This window comes from Monopterus albus, unplaced genomic scaffold (genome assembly GCF_001952655.1).
Source record: "Monopterus albus unplaced genomic scaffold, M_albus_1.0 scaffold23.1, whole genome shotgun sequence".
Taxonomy (NCBI): domain Eukaryota; kingdom Metazoa; phylum Chordata; class Actinopteri; order Synbranchiformes; family Synbranchidae; genus Monopterus; species Monopterus albus.
In genome coordinates, this window is record NW_018127903.1 from 3,797,766 (window position 1) to 3,817,325 (window position 19,560).

The 19,560-nt window shown below is 43.3% G+C and overlaps 1 protein-coding gene across 2 annotated transcripts in view; it reads left to right on the forward strand.

Annotated features, from left to right (window-relative positions):
- Window positions 1-284: 284 nt before the first annotated feature.
- Window positions 285-19,560, forward strand: part of fam222aa (family with sequence similarity 222 member Aa) — a 47,322-nt gene continuing 28,046 nt past the window's right edge. For both annotated transcript variants that reach the window (XM_020594482.1, XM_020594481.1), the window contains exon 1: window positions 285-1,226. The gene's annotated coding sequence lies outside the window, so the exon portion shown is untranslated. The remainder of the gene's footprint in view (window positions 1,227-19,560) is intronic.

Here is a 19,560-nt window from a genome sequence, read left to right on the forward strand (position 1 = left end):
GCCCAGGTCGGTGGAGAGATGGTGCCTTTAACCTTTAACTGAAAAAAGCCTGGCGTGCTTTATAGCTAAAGACCTCAATCTTCATTCTGCCACAGCAATTTATATCAGATGGGGTTTTTTCTTTTTTTCCGCGAATAAACAACGTGGTTTTAGACGCTTGGACGCCGATCATCACTATGGTAACAGTCCTCAATTACCGATGATTGGCCAACCCGTGGGAATGTTTCTATTCCTCCAGAGCAGTGATTGGTCGGTGGGCGGTCTGTGCAGCCTGACAGTCTGCAGCGTTCCGGGTTATTGTCAGTCTCGGCAGCTCGGCGCAAGGGCAGGACCGCATCCCGGAGCTGCCCGAAGCAGCTAGCTCTTTATTCAGGCTTAACCATTTCATATTTGGTTAATACACCAAAGAGAGCATCTTGGAGCTTTGCTATCGAGAATACTCCACAGCCTCATCTGGAAATCTGAGCCTGAATCGCGGGGCAAGACATTGTAGAGCGGCTGCCGACACCACAGGGAAAGTGACGGACGGAGCAGAGTCTGATCACCGGGATTTTTTTATTATCACTGGTTTTTGTACATCCTATCGCAGCAGTTTAGGATATTTCAGGCAGTTGCTTTGACCCAGCCTTGGTTTTTTTCCAGGGTACCTTGACACAATAGGCCTGTTGCCTAGATAAAATTACTATCCAATTTGCATGATACATTCCACATTAGGTCGCAGAGAGCAGGCGGACCACTTTAAACCCATGCGCAACAGCGGAGGATTTCGGAATACTGCGTAGCACATCTCCCATCCAGTCTTTCGATTAACACTTTGATTATTTGGCAATATCTACAAGCGAAAAGAAAAGCAACCAGGACCCTTTACTTTGTTCCGGAGGCTAAACGGTGAAAACCCGAAGCGCACTTGGTGCGCAGTATTGCCGACCTGCGCTTTTGCCTTCGACAGAAATTGGCAGCCGAGTCGAGAAAAAAAGCAAAGCTTATTAAGTTTGTATGCTAGAGGCTAGAGTGTGGAATCTAATTCGCAGGGTTACCGGCATATTTGCATACAGTCTGGAGAGAAGGATAAACTTAATCAACGTTTGACATCGACAAAGCGGCTGCTGGATTTTGGAGAACGGAATGAATCCTTTTTAATTTGGAGCACAGAAGTATGAGGCAGATTGCTCAGTGAATGCTACAATCTGCATGGAGTTCTAGTCTGCACTACGGAGCAATTTATGGTAAATATACTTTATGACAAATTTCTTTCTCTGAGTCTTGTAGATTTTGAATGCTTCGGGTCATCCATGTAACCATTAACGAAGTTGCTGTCAGAGCCTCCCAGAGTTCTTTTGGAATGGTAAATAGAGGAACAACAGAAAATAATGAATGTTTGTAAAAAGCCCCCTTTTTCCCAGGATGCTGCTCACATAATGATGCCTCATATTTAAACCCTTTGTTTCCATGCGTGACCCACAATAAAGGAAATGTAAAAAATCGACTTGTTAGAGAGCCGCTCCCGAATTGCTTTAGGAACTGCTTTGATGTGTAATATTGGTCTTTTCAAGTATGGGTGGCAATTAAGTGTATTGTCGAGGGAACTGCACCGCATTCACCACAGGCAGGAGTACAGTATGTGGCACTAGAAGAGTTACGGCTCTGAGCAAAAGGTGCGAATTTTTCATCTCTACGCCCCCGTGTGTCACCCCTTGTGGGGAGGGTGACTACAATGTCTTGTGCAATTAGCGATTTGTCAGCCTGGAGTGTTAATGATATAGAGTCTCTTTTTGTAGTGTGAAAGCATATTGTGACAGGCTTTTATCAAGCAACTCGCATAATATATGGAGATGTGTGCGCAGCACTGTAAAAACTTTTCACTTTGTGCTCGGCGACATGGATGATGCTCGGTGCTGCAATGAGATCTGGAGGCAATTTGTCATTGCCTTGGGAATTGTTAAGCAAATTTGTCGTCCGCAGCCTGAGCCTCGAATTTAAATCGAAAAGATTTGAATATAGTTATGAATGCAACTGAAGGTCGTATGTCATTTGAATCTGAATGCTGGCTCATAAAGTTTGGACTGTTGTGAACTTTGAGCTTCATGGGTTGCTGAGGTTGCTTTGCAATATTTAGCTTCATCGCTCACAGTGCACATAAATGAGCCCGCAGATTATGCTGACTGTGCAGTGAAAAAGCTGCACACAGTATGTTTTATCATTAAACTACAAGCATCCTCAAAATTTATCTTCCTCACTGGCTCCAGTCATTCTCTCTCTCCAGCAGCCCCACAGACTGCCAGCTCGCTGAATGTATTATGGGCCCCTAAAGCAGGGCAGGCGCCCCCACAGTCAGGGCACCTGCCATAGAGCCTTCCTGGCTGTATTGAATAAAACATCCAGTGATGTATGAGGCAGGGGCTGCACCCGAGGGGGCAGAACTGCCTCATTTACTTCCTCCACCCTGCGCCTATGACCTGCTGAGCAAATTGTGCTCATATTAGCTCTGCGGCTGCTCCTCACCTAAACAAATAGTCTTCCCAGCATAATGCTCGCCTTAACTCAACATGATGGTTGGACAAGGCAGGGTAGAATGGAAAGACAGAAAAGCTTTAAAATCTAGGTCACTGAATTACCTTTTGGAGTTTGTAGCTCTTGTTCTCCCTCTTTATTTTCTGCCTTGCTGTTTGATCTTTTTCTTTCTGTAACAATGGGCCTTCAATTGTCCTGCTGCAGGCTCAACACTTCACTCACATTTCTTTCCTCTCGATTTCACCGTGTTTCCTGTTGCTCCCAACTAATCGCCAAAAGTACTAACACCCTTTAGAGCTGAAACTTGTGTCACAGTGTTCCCTAAATGCTGATCACAGCAGCAGTGATGAAAATACAGCGAGAACACCTACATCACCAAAGTAAAATCTGATCTACTGTTCTCGGTTGTGCTGCCAACCGTGGAACGTATTTTAAGCATCGAAATAACAAAAGTAATACACTGAGAAGCCTGGCATTTGATCAATTTGCACTTTAAATTGCACATCAGTGTGATTGATTGATGGCGTTTTCATTCCTTACTGTATTCTTTGCTTATTAAAGTGCCTGCCTGAAGTGAATAAGGGAGCCTCACTCATGAATATCGTTAAAGTCACTGAAGTTTAATTTCCTGCGCTGTGTATTAATCTTTTTTAATCCCTGCATGGCTTGATTGTCTCAACACCTACCCAGAGGCAGCCAAACTCATTTTGGCACTTAAAATGACTAAGCTAGTATATACAGATGTGTGTGTGTGTGTGAGTGTTTTAGTAAACATCTTCCCACCCCTGAAGTGTCAAAGTCTGCATGTTCATGCTTGTGTGGACTTCATTACTGAAAGTGCTGCTTTTTATTCACACAAATGAAATCGCATCTTTAAAACAGATTTACTGTCGACAGAATCTGGTTATAGACTGATGCACTGTAGATGTAAGTAATCCTAACAAACTCTTTTTTCTTCTGTCAAAGTAAAGATGACTAGAATAGCTGATATCCTAGAAAAGCACAAAGCTTCTTACTTGGAAGTATCATCGAACACTTTATGGAACATGGACATTTCTCTCAAAGCCATGTTGACAACAGCAGCTCATTACGTACCTGATCAAAGTATTTCATACCTGGAAAAGTCTCTAACTGTCCTTGTTGTAACACTTTTCATGTGCAGACAAGAGATGTGCCCTTTCTTTTACCTTGCCATGTTACATGATTTAATATGGGCTCTGTTGTCCTTGCTGTGAGATTTGTCTTGTACATCAGTGGTTGGGATGTGGCAACAGTGCATGAAGAGAGCAACATAAAACAACAAATCGCACACAAATGATTGTAGAGAAACAAACACACCCTTCAGCCAGTCAGAGTGAATGAATAAAGTGATAGTGATGTTCATTTCTAGCAGAGATGAGGGTGTTGATGGTATTTGACACCCACTGTATAGACAGGGTTAACAGGAATGGTTCTCTGTGTATTTGGTGTTTATGCTCGACTTTGGTGCTTTGTTGTACAGTATACTTAGCTGCTACAAAACCTCAAACTGCCCATCATATTTGTTTTAACACAGATGGATTGTTTTTTTTTATCTGACAAAGTCAAATGACCACCTCCTATTTTCTCCCCAGTCTATTGATGTTTCCACAATGTCAGGGTCAAATGCTTAAACACAAACTCTTATAAACTGTTCAGGGTCAAACAGTTGGTTCTGATGTTTCGAAATTTTATTAACCATGTACAATATGACTAAAAAAAGCATTTCCCATGAAACTGACCGTGCAAAGGAACAGACTCATGGGACTTTTGATCTCTTTTCATAAAGACCAATGATGAATGAGTGAGTTGGTATCACACAAATAAATACAAAAATCAGCTTTAAATTGACTGAAATGTGGTCGGAATTGTTTTAATTTTAATACAGTGCAGGCTTCTTGATTATATAAGCAAGAGTTTAAGTACGTTTGATGGGGAGTAGCTACACAAAAATAGACCACAGGCAGGAGATTGCGTACATGCACCCCTGCAGTGTTTCTAATGAGCGGTGTACATTAGTGAGACGCTGTGTGATTCTTTGCTTGTTACGCCATCAATGATTTCCTGTTATTTTGGCTGCAGTAAAAGGTTTAACTGACCACTGCTCTGCTCACATGATCCGATCCGCTGTGAGGTCAGACACTGGCAGCTCTTCATCTGGGTTATCTGCAGCCACTTAGTGTGTGATGGACAGCCATGATCCTCTGACCTCCCCCCTCTCCTCCCTTCTCACCCTCTGTCAGGTTGAATGGAAGTCACGTCCCGCCAGGCCTTGAGGTTAATCTGCCGCCTTTAATTTGGAAAGGTTAGAGCCTTAGGTTGGGTCATTTTTTTTGTTTGAAAACACTCTTGTGCATGTGAAATAGTCAGCAGAAATTGTGCAGTTTATATGTTGGTTAATGAACACACAGACATGGCAACCCTGAGTTCTGTGAAGTTTATGGTTTGCTTCATAACCCAGCCAGAAATGTAAGAGGAGGCATGCTCCTTCCAAAGTGTTCTTGGGGGAACAAAGAGAATAAAGCAAATCTGACAAGCTCCCCAACAATGAATTTGCTCTCTTTAAAAACAATGCCGCTCTTGCCTTCCTCATGGTCACATTGATTTGTTCTGGGTGACAGTGCAGGCTGCTGTGAAATCACCCCAGCGCCATTGATCTCAAGGAGAGAAGGAGGAGAAGGAATGTGAGCTTGGCGACAGTGAGCAACATGGGAAAATCCTCAGTGTGCCCTCCTCAACCTTAACCAGTAATAAAATGAAGGCCTTGGTTGCTATCAGAGCAGACCCTGCTGTACATCTTCAACCAGTGTATCGCAGCTTTGTTTTGTAGGCCCATACGTGCTGTTTGATTGCTATTGTGCCTCACCATGTTTCACATTATCAGCTGAACTCTTTATTGCCACTGTTTTCCATGCCAGAAGCAATGCTGTTTTTATCTCATGCAGGCCTCTGATTAATCTCTCCCTCTATGCTGGTGTACTTTAATCTTGAATGGAAGATATCTGATTCTCCTCGGCTATTGAGGAAGATCAAACTTTAATGGAACAAGGAACTGCACATCGTCCTAATCTTCATATCCCTGCATTTGGTTGACTGCTTTCCCTCGGGCTTTGTAGCTTTCTGCAGAAGCAGGAAATACATCAGACAGATAAGATGCTTTCTCTTCATGCCTTGGTAATTTATTCCCTGTTGACACTGTCCACCACTTTACATCTCTGCTGTTTGATTACCTGGTTGAAGGAACAGTGGGTAGAAGCAGGGGGACTGATGGACACTTACACGTGGCTAACCAAAATGTGTGAAACGTTTCCAGAACCATTAACTGAGCTTTCTTCTGAGTTCAGCCCTTTCACAGGAAATCATACTGCTGCTGCTGCCCTCTTTCTATTTATTGACATGTGAGAGATGGGGCCATGTGTGACCTACGTCATCTGTCTATAATAGCCTGAGGAGAGATAAGTCAGCTGCATTGAAGTATTATGGTTCAATGTGTTTGATTGCACTACAGTCGATACAGGAATTAGCTATTGACTGCTATTTTCTTCATTTAGTTCCTCCATATCACTGAATAACAGCGCACATTATGCTGACCAGCATCCAGACTGTGACTAGCTAGATGCATATTGTTGCAAATGGATAACACTTACGGGTTGTCACACCTCCCACAGACGGTTTGTGTCTGTGACAAAAAGAGGCTATTACCCAATTCTAAGGCAGTTGCTGCAAGGTAATGAAATTTCCACTGACTGGAGAAAACAATGTTGTCTGGTTTGGATTGTAATTGCAGAAGCCACCTCACCATTTTCCTGAGTTCAGTGTGAATGCAACACGATTTAATAAAACTCTGGAGATTTTTATCATTTATTGCCCGGACTGGCAGCTGCATCATGGAGAGTAAGCTGAGGCTTGCATAGATACAACCCATTCAATATACTTGTTGAATTTTAACCAAGACGGAGAGCTGGCATATGACCCATAGGGAAACATTTATATTTTTCTATATGGCTAGTGCAGGCCAGCTATATTCTTTAATATAAAGCCACCATTTCCTTAATCTAAATGAAGGAGTGGCCTGGAATTTCTGTCATTTTCTCCAGTGTTATTTGTGTCAAGAAAGGGCTTGAAAATCTGTGGGATATTAGGCCCTGAGGCCCGAGAGTTGTCTGTGTGCCTGCCTCAGCTCCCGTACAAAACATAGGAACACTGACATGAGGACATGTATGGACACACACACACACACACACACACACACACACACTCACTCCTAGCCCTGTTTTATTACCTCCTGCCTGCTGCTGGAATTGCTTTCCTCCCTCGAGTGAGCCAGGCAAAGCCGGCTTTATTGTGTTAACCTATTTGTGTGTCAAGAGCGATTGCAGCGTTCTTTATCTCTGTTTGTATTCGGACGGGGAGTCGGCAGAGAGAGAGGGTGAGAGAGTGAGGAAGAGGGAGACAGAGTGGCAGAGGAAGGGGGGGAAGCACAGGAGCCAGGCGAGCCACCGGAGTTAGACGGATGGCCGGTCACCTCACTCCACTCTGGAGGATAATGACTGGTTGCTTAGCAATAACGCACCCCCACCCACTTCCAGCCTTGCATCCAGAGTAATCACTTTTTTCCTCTAAAATATTTCATATATAATTATAAGCCCACTGCCAGCCTTTGAAATCTGCCTAATGGGTCTTTTCATTTATTTAGCAGAGTGGGTTGATGGCACAAGCTGGAATTGAAGATTTTGTTGTGGGGGTGCTCATCAACTCCCAGTTATTGTAGGTTGCAGAACTGTGTGTGTGCGTGTGTCAGTCAGCATGTGTTCATAACTGATTTGAGCTGAGCAGTTGGTGGAGTTTGACCAGGATTATGACTAGGTCAAAGCTATATTTCTTTCTAGATATCGGCTGCTGTGCAGCCTTTGACCTGCTTAATGCTACAGTAGCAACAATGTACTCGATGCAGTCACACAAGCGTACATGCATTCATGTTTTGATGGGCAACCAGAGGCTGTGAGTGCTTCTTCTTGTGAGCTCTTAGTTTTATTAACATTTTTATTGAGTTGAACAAATTGCTGACCTTTTGTGGCATAATGAATACCCCAGCCTGCTTAGGAAAAATGAGAGATTTGGCAGAGGTGACTGGCATCAGTCCAAGCTGTTAAACTCATGATTCGCAGTGTGTTTATTCAGCAGGTGACAACATTTTATACTGCTGAGTTTTTGCAACTGTTTTTTTTTTTCAAGCCTCAGTCAGGATGTTAATCTTTAGTCTTTAATCAGCACAGTTCTCCCGCAGGTCTCTATTATTTTAGGTAACTGTGTTTTTAAGTGACAGGATAAAGGTATCATATATGAACATGACCCCAATTTAAATTGCCTCTTATCACCGGCATTCACTGATGTTGGCACAAAGTCCAGAGTCACTTTAATGCTCAGCCAATTATTCTCCCCTACATTTTTTTTCTTCCTGTTTTAAGAAGTACAAAATGTATTTGAAATTCCTTGTGAAGTTCATATTAAACTTTTACTTGTTTATAATGATGAAAAGTCACAGCTGTTCACACTGACCTCATGGAGCAAATTAAATGCTTTGACTTATGTCAGTGTAGCCAGTTGTTGTTGCATTCAACTTCAATTTTGGATAGGCAAATTACAGTTTTGTTATTAGAGCTTTTTTAAATAATGTCACTTGTGTTTAATATTTACCCATCTGTGCTCTCTCTCCACATCCTCTTCAGTGCCTCTCTTTTTATCCAGGCTCATGCATCATTGCTAAAAGTGACAGCTCTGCATGTCCTGGGAACCTCATACAGATAAACTAAACATACAGCACTATCCCCCACCCCCATCTTCGTGGCATGCTTCTGTGGCTGTGTCTATAGGAACAGCTGTCCAGCTGTCACACTGCAGCCAGCCAGTCAGCCGCTCTCCAAGGCAACATCTGTAGAGAGACTGAACGCACAAGGGCAGCCTGGCGTTCTCTGCACATCCCCAAAGACTGTGGAAGTGTGTCAGGGCTTTTGGCAGCGCATTACCACTGACCACATGAACCATATCACTGGGTTTTGATTGAACGTTATCTGCTCTACTTAAACACGCTCTGGGAGGCGTCAAACTTTTTTTGTTTATTTTTTTTCACAAACATATCATCACACCAGTTCATACAAAACAAAATGTGACTATACGGCCAAGAAAACAAACCACATTAATGTATAATAACTGCCTCTGCATGTATTTATGTGTGTGTGTGTGTGTGTGTTCGTAAACAAAATCCCAGTGAGCAAGGTGCAATGGCCTGGAACTGACGAGAACCCACTGGTAGAGTCCCTCCCTGATGTTGCCCCCCCCCAAAACCTTTCCTCTTAGCAGCGGAGTGACAGTGAAGCGGGGGTGGGGGCATGTACAGAGTTGCGGTCCCTTCTGTCAGCCACAAGCTAGGCTCAGGGAGATCACATGGGACTCTCTTATGGGATGAGCAAAGGGAAGAAGGGAGAAAGCAGCTGTTCAGTGTTGTTCTTACTTCTTCACTACCTCACTGTCGTCTTCTCTGAGGCTGCCATTAACTTCTGTCATGCTTTTTTTTTTTTTTTTTTGCTGGGTTTGTCTTTTAAGGGAGGAAATGCTTTGAATGTTGCTGTAGACACGGATCAGAAGAAAATTAACACTTTGAAAGGTTCCTAATCTTTCCTATCACTCTTCTTTGATGTTTTAGGAGCCATTAAAAGATTTGATTTCTTCATCAGTCCTCTTGATAACTAAGGGCCTCTCAGGCATACTGTGCCTCTCCCTCCAGACAGCTGCAGACTCATACAGGCTCTGGGTGAAGTTTGATGGATCCTGTTTACTGGAGCTGAGAGAATGCCTGGGTATCTCAAATTAAGTGTCACTTAAAGCTTGTCTTTTAGTCAGCTTTCCATTTTGTTCCTGCATCTCTAGTGACAGCACTGTGCTGCCAATTGTAACAGGGATTGAGAGGAAGACATTTGGTGATTACACATTCTGTCATGATTGAGGGGTGAAGCCAGCAACTTGCAAAACCAAATTCCATATGGCTGCAGTGAAATCTCACCACCCTTCGTGAGTTACACTGAGACACCCCCTGTCCTGATGTCAGGGAAATCGCCTGCACATGACTTATCGTTTTATCATTCAAATTTACCCCATTGATGCTTGCTGCTGTGATTGACAGCTGGGCTTAAAAGCCAGAGCTATCCCAATTGAGCTGCAGCAGCCAGTTGGTAACCGTGACAATGGTCTCTCCTCTTTGCCTTGTTTTCACACATTTTTTGCTGTCACAGAAACCTCACTGATTGCTTCTGCCGAGACAGCATCCTATTAATCTTTTAAATAAGGGCCACAGCCCATCAGTATTGTTTGCAGAAAGCCGAGAGGACCTTGTGAGACCACAATGAGAGGGAAAAGGGGGCAACCGGGGCTGAAGCTGTCTCATTGTGGCAGGAAAGCCGAGCCTCCTTAAAACCAACAATATTAGAAATCTAATAGCTGCTGTGGAGATAGATGGTGCTGAGGTCTGAATATAGCCAGCGCTCTCTGGCCCCACCTGATAACTCTGTGGGCTCTCTTGTCTTCTGCCGCTCTCAGCTTTGCTCTCCAGGTGCATTCTGTGCTTTCATCTGCATCGTGGCACTCTGAATAAAAGCCTCTGTGTTTATGGCCATTTTCTTTTTCTATGCACTTATTGATCTCTTTCACCATGGTTGGAATAGGCTTTATTTTTTTTTTTCCAATTCTGGGCTCAAACAGCATAACAGCGGCATATTCTGAAATGGCAAGCCACTGCTGTATTGTTGTGGGACCTAGAGAATAACAGCTCAACCCTTTGTCCCTCTATACTTAGCTGACAATTTGTATGAAGGAGACACAAATGTGAATGAAAGAAATGTTCTTTCCCAAACGTATGTTTCTTACAACCCAGAAAAACCCTATCTTACTTCTGTGGTGAAAAGGCTTTCTGCACTCTGATTTCATGGGCTATAGGCTTTTGTGTTTAATTAGGTGTGATTTTTGAACATTTCCTAAGTGGTAGGAAGTCTTTTTTTAAGTCTCTGTACTTTCTTGTCAAGTGATTGTTAATGGAGAATTGCTGCAATGCTCCTGACACCTTCTACTTTGTAATGAGTGCCTTCCTGTGCAAAATAGCCCCATAAACCAAACCTTTAAAGGCTGAGGAACATGTGGCGGCAGTATCTGGCCTCTCAGCAGTAGGAATGTTTACGCCATATAAAGATTGAAGTTATGGGATCATTGTATACCTTCCTCAGGGCCCTGTCTCTTCTCTGGTCATGGAAACCCAGTGAGGCAGGACAACCTAGATGACTAATTGAGTCCCAGGTCAGAGCCACATGATAGCAAGCCTGCTGGTCAGTGGAAATGGATATACTTTCCCCTACAGGGAGCTACAACTGCTTTGTGATCATCTGTGTGATTACGCTCCAGTGCATGCGCACACACACAAGCATTTAAACTTGTAGCTATACATCCTCTGTGACTCACAGGAAATCAATCCATTAATAAAGACTAAGTGGAACATTAGTATTATATGTGACATATATAAAGCCTTAAGTCTAGCTCTTCTCTGTAATCTTACATGAAGCTGCTGGGAGAATATTGAGAGTTTGAATAACTAGGAATCCTCGAAGCTATGAATTTGTTTTTTAACTGCAGTGACTTGTAGCCTATTTGTGTAATGTTTGACGTTAGTTTTAAAGGTATCCACTTCAGTATTTTATGGAAAACTGTCCTCAGGGCACTACAGCAGTATTGTAGTGGTAAAGGTTTTCTCTCTTTCTATGTAAATATCCTCACTGCAGTTCTTTTTGTCAACAATGAAGTTCTTTGTGCTTTACGTGTTTGTTTGTTTTTTTCTGCACAAAGAGAACCAAGTGTCTGTAACAGACAGTCCTTGAAATGTGTGTTGAACTGCAAGTCTGTGTTTCCTCTGAACTTGCACATGTATATGCCCAGGGATGTGTTTTTGTTCTTGTTTGCAGGCTAAACACAAAAATTGCGTTTCCAGATTTACACACAAGGCCCCTCCACCTGAGTCTGAACCCCAACAAGCAGACTGAGCCCCTCACATGCAGCCACAAGCCTCTTCCTCTCCACCCGTCATCCGATGAAGATTCTCTCAGTTCTTCCACTTTCAAAGTGCTTGCATAGCTTGACTGTGTTGAAGCACGCTCCTCCTCCCTGACCCCTCCCCCCTGGAAAACAGCACTCTTGACCTGCTGCCCCATTGTTTCCAGTGGGGATGGATGGGGAGTCGCCTATGGCGGCGCAATCCTTCACTCAATAGCTGCTCCATCTGTTGACTGCGTGACTCTGGGTTACAAGCGGGGATTTTGTTCCGTCTGTGCAGGGTGTGAAAGGAGCTATCTCAGGGGGCTTCCTGAATAGGGATTTTAAACTGCAGTAGCAGGGTGTTGTGATGCCTCTCACACCCCACCTTTCTCTGCTGTCCCCTCCACCCGTCATCAGCCCAACACAGCCAGCTGGGTGTGTGCAGAATGAGAGGCCTTCATTGTGCCTGTTCACAGGCCCCTAGGCAACAGGGTCACCTTGTCCCCAAACAAATGCTGCCCTCAGTGGCATTGTTGGCACTGCATTGCTGCATGTGTGCGTGCATGTGTGCATGAATATGTGTAAAGGGGGAGCAGGTATTTAAGTAAAAGAATGCATCATCAGGAAGAGGGCAGAGGCCTTTGCTGTGAGGACATTTATCTAACATCTCTGCCTTTCACATCAAGGCCTATTCAGTGAAACCTGTTTGCATTAGGCTTTCAAAGGACATCACAGATAGAGGAACACTCTGGAGCTGCTTTACAGGTCAAACTGTTCTCATTTAGCATTTAGACCAGCAAAGCTGACGTTACCATTTTCCATTTTTCTTTTACAGTATATTCAGATTAGAAAAAAGACATTGTCTATGTTTAGTCTCTTGTGACTTTGAGTTCCTGTCCCTTGGAATTGTTGTAATGCAGCTTTGGGCTTTTGAAGTTTGTCTGTTTTGTGGTTTGTCCTCTTTAACAGAGGGTATTTGTGAACAAAAACGAAATCTGTGGCTGTTTTGACAGCTGGTTCACCTTCAGTAATTAATGTTCAAATTGCAATCTGCCAAACATTTGTGCTGAGGTCCTCTGCCTGTCTGTGTGGGAGTTGTTATTTGGCATTTCCTCTTAAGTGAAAATAAGCAGAATCCTGCCCTCTGGGATGTTTTTGGAAATGCATTCTTTTATTTGAATACAGGTCCAAGTAGTTGTGCTAATTTATCATGTCTTTTCCCTTTCCCATGCCTTAACTTGCTTTTGACAGTCTAAATAAATCAGCTGCAGTTTAATTCAGCTCTATTTCTTTTGTTTGTATCTAATGGGGGGGGTCCTACTCTTGCCAGGAGCTTAGTCCTGAAGAGGCACGACCAAGCATCCTCATCCCCCCGTTTCCTGTTCGCATCCTTTATCACAGAGCTACAGTCAGCCATAGCTTTACTACAGGTGCCCGAACCCCTCAGCTGCCACGTGATGTCCCTGACATACCTTTACCTCAGTTAAGGTGATTAAAGTAGTAGGATCACTCTCCTCATGTCTTGTGCACGTGTTTCACCTCCACTTTTCTCTTCAGTCTGAAGAAAGACAACGTGAGCAACAATATCAGACAGAGAGGCAGGCGGCTGGTGCAGGCGTGGAGCCCCCTCACTGGATGAGACAGACTTAAAGGAGGAGGGGGCTGTTGAGTGGAATGAGTGGAGGTAGAAAACTGCACTGACAGCAGAATGAATAAATTGAAAAATTCTCTCATTGTAAATCGACTATCGTTGGTGACAAATGATCTGATAGGAGAGCAGCCCCGGTTTCCGACATATCCATCCCAATAGAGCTGTGAATAACTGGTCTATCTCCACACTGCTTAGCACTGGCCCCGCACTTAATAATTCATACAGTGTGAAATATTTTCCCTGGTAGAGATATGCCAAAGAGCTGCCGCCAGCAAGCGGAGGCGGTGAGGGGGTGTCCCTGCGGTGCTAATTTGGGGGATGGTGATGTGCATTGATTTCTAAGGGGGCTCTAGTTTAGAGGAGATGTCTCAGGCACGTTTGCTCTCCTGTATGCTCTGTCTGTTACTGGAAAGAGCTGAGCTGGAGATGCAGTAAGTGTGAGAGCGTAGATGACATTTAACTCGTGGCTGATCTGCCTGGAACCAGGAACAGAGAGGGAAAATACATTTTCATTTTGGCTGACTGGACACAGTTATCAGTGACTGTGGGAACAAAGGGAGGATGTAAAGCTGCTAAGTACTTTTTGCTGTTTGCCCCAGTGAGTGTTGTGGTCGCAGGTGTCTTTGGACACCTGCTTTATGCCTCCTGCTTCCATCAGGTGACTCCTCCTGCCTCAGACCACTTCAGGAGCTCAGCAGTCAAAAGCAGTTCTCACGGTCCCTGACTTTATTGTCCCCTTCATTCACAGTGCTCAGCTCACACCACCTTATTCTCCAGGGCAATGAACCCAAAGCTATAATGGCTTGCCTTGCACGTGTGTGTGTGTGTGTGTGTGTGTGTGTGTGTGTGTGTTTGTGTGTAAGCACAGCTATATGATGTCTTCTTTCGCGCGTGTGTGTGTGTGTGTGTGTGTGTGTGTGTGTGTGTTTGTGTGTAAGTATATACAGATGTATGGTTGTCTTCAATAGTGTCATTCCATGTGTGTCATCTTTGTGCATAGGTGCTGTGTGGTTTGTCTGGCTCGTTCCACAGCTCAGTCCTGTACAAACTGGGTTTTTATGGTTTGCATTCAGGCCCTAATACCAATTATGCAAACTATTAAAAATTTAAGGAGGACAGTCTTCTATAATTTAATCCTAAAGTAATAGATTCTATTAAAAATGCATGAGAGGAGCTTTATAGATGGAGCTAGAATTAGTGTCTATCAAAGACTCCAGTCGGGGATGCAGGGGGAATGGGCAGCAGGAGTGGTGGTATTGCCTCATTATTCAAATAGGATATGATTACCATAGAGTAGGAGTCCGTCAGAGCTGAAGCAGAGCTCGCTGGTCACAAACAGGAGTCTGGTTGGACTCCTCAGAGGGAGATTTCCTCATTTTCTGGCAAAATGAAACAGTTTTAGATTTCCTTTTAAACTTTCACGAATGGATTCAAAGAGACATGATTGGTTGTGATTTAAATATTCTGTCACTGCAGAACACTTTGTCTTCATGGGTTTCTGCTCCCTGATGTTTCACTTGAGATTGTTTAGTCTTGCCCTTGCTCAAAGAATGTAGAAGGTGTTCAAGCATGAAAACAGGAAGCCTGCAGTGTTGTAACTTAATGGCTCATGCAGCAAGTGAGAAGCAGTCCTTTTACTGGCCTCACTACTCCTTGGTTTACCCCTCAGAGCTTCCTGGACAGATGAAAAGTAGTCTGTCTGACTTTCCACAGTACATGTGCTGTTTTATACCAAAGAAATCATATTTGCACTTTTTAGCCATTTTGTGCTGGGCTTTATCGTACTCAGGCAGGTGAGTGAGCTAAACAGTTTTTCTGCATCACAGGTTTTATAGAGTACAGATAGCATTTGAATTTCACTCTGTTGTCATTGTGATTTGCTTCAGTAATTACAGGTAGACAACTGCAGTGATTCAGATATGAAAACAGCTTCTGAAAAGACTCTGTGGTTATTAATGTGCTGCACGAATTGGATTGAAAAAGCCAATTTAAAATGGAACCATGATGAAGCTTATATGGATTTTAAGTTCTGCCTCAGAGGTAAATTCCTTGCCTTTTTTATATAATAGTTGCCTGTTTATGGAATAAATCCAGTGGGCTTAATCGATCATCTCCGTGGAAAGGTCAAGAGGAGAAGCTCTGGTGTTTGAAGAGCTTATCCTCGGGAGGAGTGCCAGAAATGTGACACCTCCTTATGAGTGGGCGGTAGTGGGCAGATTAGTGACGGACAGGGTGGCCTGGGGGGATGATTTAGGGAGATTCAGCTCTAAATACTCAGTGTAGATCAGTAGATCAGAGAGAGAGAGAGAGAGAAAATGTAAGCTGCCTTCCCCCAGTCCTTATTTCCACCAGGAAAGGATATTAGTAGATTCAAAGGAAAAATTCCAAAAAGAAGCAAGAAAAAAGAAAACAAGGGAGTCACAGCTGGGGGTGAAAGGTGATCAAAAGCTTATTGGTTTGAACCTCCTGTCCACGCTTTATATTTAATGTTGCTTGAAGTTACCAGTCAGTTTCATCCCGCTGCACTCTAATCTAATCTGGAGTGGGTGGCTGTGGGCAGCATTGGTGCTCTGAGTTGAAACAGGGCTTTCTCTCTGCCTAATCCTCTACCCAGGGATCACTCAGTAGGGTGAAGACAATTACCATCCTGCTTTCTCATGCTAATGGAATCTCTAACTAGATCTTAGAGAAAGAGGGAAAAAAATAGTTGGAGGAAGAAGAGCAGCAGGGACAATGGTGCAGAAAGATGACCCAACTAGAATGGGTTTTTAGATTACCATTTAATTATTGATGGGGACTTGGTTGTAAGACCTATGGTGAGGATTTGGAGGGCATTTTCTGAAAAGGAGATGGATTATCAAGTTATTTTGGCGTATGTGTGTGTGATGGGGAGTGTCGGGTTAGAAAGTTGCTGAGGCAGGACTGATGTCACATCAGTAACCATGTGCCAGGTACTCTACCTTTCACCTTTTTATCACTGGCCCCCAGCACCGTGTCTGGAGTGGTTTTTAAATTGCATTAATATGCAGGAATTTATAGTTTACGTCCCTTGGCATTTCTGCAGGGAGGGGGAGGGAGTATTACAGTCTCCATCTGCACTAATTACTGGGTCTTGGCAGTGTTACCTGTCTCTTGTGAAGGACGAACCAAAGCACTGAGCAGAAACACACAGAGCAGAAGGAGCTCATCTGCTAGGGAGTCTTCAGGAAGAGGAATGTCTCCAGGGCATTTTTACTCTGATATGTTTGATGTGTTTGGGAGCCTTGACTACCATAAAGTTCTCTGCTGGCAACATCTATAAACTAAATGACTTAGTCCAACTTCCTTCATCTAGAGCTCAGAGAGAAAAGCTAACAGCACCTGATTTCAGTGACAGTTCACTCAAAGTGTTATAGTCAAATATATCAGCGTGTATCTTCTGTTAATCCTGCTGGAAACTTAAATGGACTGTCTAGGGGTGTGTCAGAAGACTTAGTCACTGCAGCTCAAGAATAAATCTTAACAGGTGCACACCAGCCGTGTTCTCCTTGAAGTGTAGTTCTGAAACCTGAAATAGAAAGCAAGTCTTTGGTCTACCAAATAAATCACAGGAGCAATGAAATGTATCAAAAATCATTGAGAAGGAAGAGCTAATCAGCCTGCATGTATGCTCATATCTCTGTGATGACCTCGGGCCTCTCTGTGGCTGGTCAGACTTACTGATAACAGGAGCCCTAATCAGCTGGCTTTTGTCAAGGAAAGCATCTGCTATTTTAAATTATTACAGTGGACCCACTATTTCACTTTCCCCAATCACTGAGAAGTGATACTGAGACCTTGCATGTGAAAACAAGAGACTGATGCTCTTTGCACTTCAGGTAGCTCAGCGGCTGCCAGGTTGCCAAGTTTCTGCATCAAATCTGCATGCAGTAATTCCTCAGCTCGCTTCGGGTTTCTCAGGTTTCTGTGCTCGTCTGTTGGCCTGTCAGAAAGACATCTTGAATTGCTGCTGCACCAACATCTTGCTGGTGTTTGTGCCATCTGTGCCTTTAGCCAGCAGGTGATTACCAAGCACAGCCTCACCTCCCACTCTGTCCAATCGGATTTCCTCTGCTGGCACGGTCAGGGCCCGATTCAAGAGGGAGCAGGATGACAACAGCTGGATAGCACACATTACGGGGGAAAAGGAAAGCCTGCTGAGTTTCACTGAACATATGCAGAGAAAAATTCCTGGTTGTTTTCTAGCTAGCTTAGTTTGAGCTGTTGCGTCATCCTCTCTTTTATAGTCCTTAATATCCAGGAGAGCAAAACTGGCTTTGTCACACTTCAAATATATCAAATGAGATCAGTGTCAACATTTCAGCGGTGCACTATTTGATTGCCTCGTGGGCTTCGCAGCACACAAATGTTATGCATGACTGACCACTGGATCTGTGACACCCTCTGGTAAGAGATGGCGGAGTTGTCCTTTGGACCATGGGAATTGGGGTCACCTTAGGCCCTGCAGAGAGCAGTGTTTTCAGTCAGGCTTTGGCAAGTGAGAGAAGAAATCCCATCGCTTGAATTTAATTATACTCCATTGATTTATTGAACACCCATTAATAAGCATACATTTTGAGGCAAGGCCATTTTGCGTGAAGGTTTTCTCCTCGTCTCCCTCTTTTCCCTCGCTTGCTCACTCCATTTCATCATAAATTGACATAAGCCTTTCTTTGAAGTTCAGGAGCCAAGCTGAGGAATGACAGCACAACAAACAATGAACAAAACAAAAAAAGACAACGAACACTGTTTGAATATTCAAGCGAGCCACCGCTGGATGGGTAGAGGGAAAAAAAGACGCCTTGTTTTATTGTTGTTGTGTTAAGCTGTGAATGGACCTGTCTGGGACAATAAAGGATCGTGTCACATTGGCATAAGAAATTTTGCAACATCAACAATGCTTTACAAATGGTGTGTAATGAGGTTTACTGAGAAAATTTAAATCTGAGCATGAAAACCAAGAGAGCTCAGCTAATTTTTCACATTTAGCTGAAGTAACTGTGGAGTGTTCATGATTTATGTGCGGAAGTCCTGCCTGGCGAGGTTGTATCTGCGGCACAAATCTTAAAAAGAATTAGTTTTTAATGTGCTTGTGTAGCTGTGATCAACATAACTTCACATCTACCGTTCACATCTGTTCAGTATGTGTTTCTGGGTGAAAGTCATATTAGAAGACAACTGATGCTGCTACCACGCAAAACAATACAACAAAGGTTGAGGCAATAAGAGGGGAAGAGGATGTGTTTCCCCTGTGGTTTGTCTGACAGTCTCAAGCCACGTTCTCGTTGCTCAAAGTCCTGTGCCTGTATCAGCACAGATACTTAATCATGTTGTAAGAGCAACTTGGCTGTCCTGTACTAGAAACGAGATGATTAAACTTAAGGGAGCACAGACGTAGGTTTCATGGTGATTGCTGTACAGAATATGCAACGTTTTTATAACAAAATTAGGAATTCTTTTCAATCTTGACTTTTGAAGCTGTGCTTGAACCTGTATATGTCATTGCTTTTTTGCTCAATTTTCATTTTTTGTTGATAAACCAAAGAAAATGTGAACAAAAAAGTATATAGTGGAACTATTTATTTTGGTTGCCACACTGTGCACACACAGTTGTACAGTGTTTACTTTAGTGTAGCTTTGCTACAGCTATTTTTAAATATAACTCTGCACAATTATTATTGTGACCTCTGAATTAGATCTAGAAAAGGCGACAAAAAAACATATCATTTTGCTATATGGTACATTTCTTGCATTTTCTTTGCACTGCCACGTAACTCATTAAGGTATTTGTATGCAAATTTCACATGTGATTAACTGCTGCCAAGGTCAGGCTGATCAGTGTTTACTGTAGCCCCTGTTCACACTTCACCTTTCGTGTAGGTATAAAAAGAGCCACATATAGAGACTTACATGAGTGATGCTTTGGTAAATCCCACCAGAAACTGTACATGTTATACTCATAGAAGTGGTGACTGTGGTTGTTTCCTAAGACTGCAGTGGACGTGTGTTGTTTTCCTCACTAGCTTCTGTGGCCATAGTAGTAGAAGAACAAACTTGCTATGTTTTTTTTTTTATTCCAAAATAATACAAGGAGGCACAATATTGTAAGAATCCCAGGTGCAAATACTAGAACCAGTGAGTGGGACTGTTCTCTTTGACCAGAACTGACAGATTGTAAACATACCCGAGGGTCCAGTTTACCTTAACTACCTTTATACTACTGTTTAAGAAAACTCTTTGATTGGTAGACCTTCCACACTAAATAATTTGCAGCACTAAGCACTACCTGA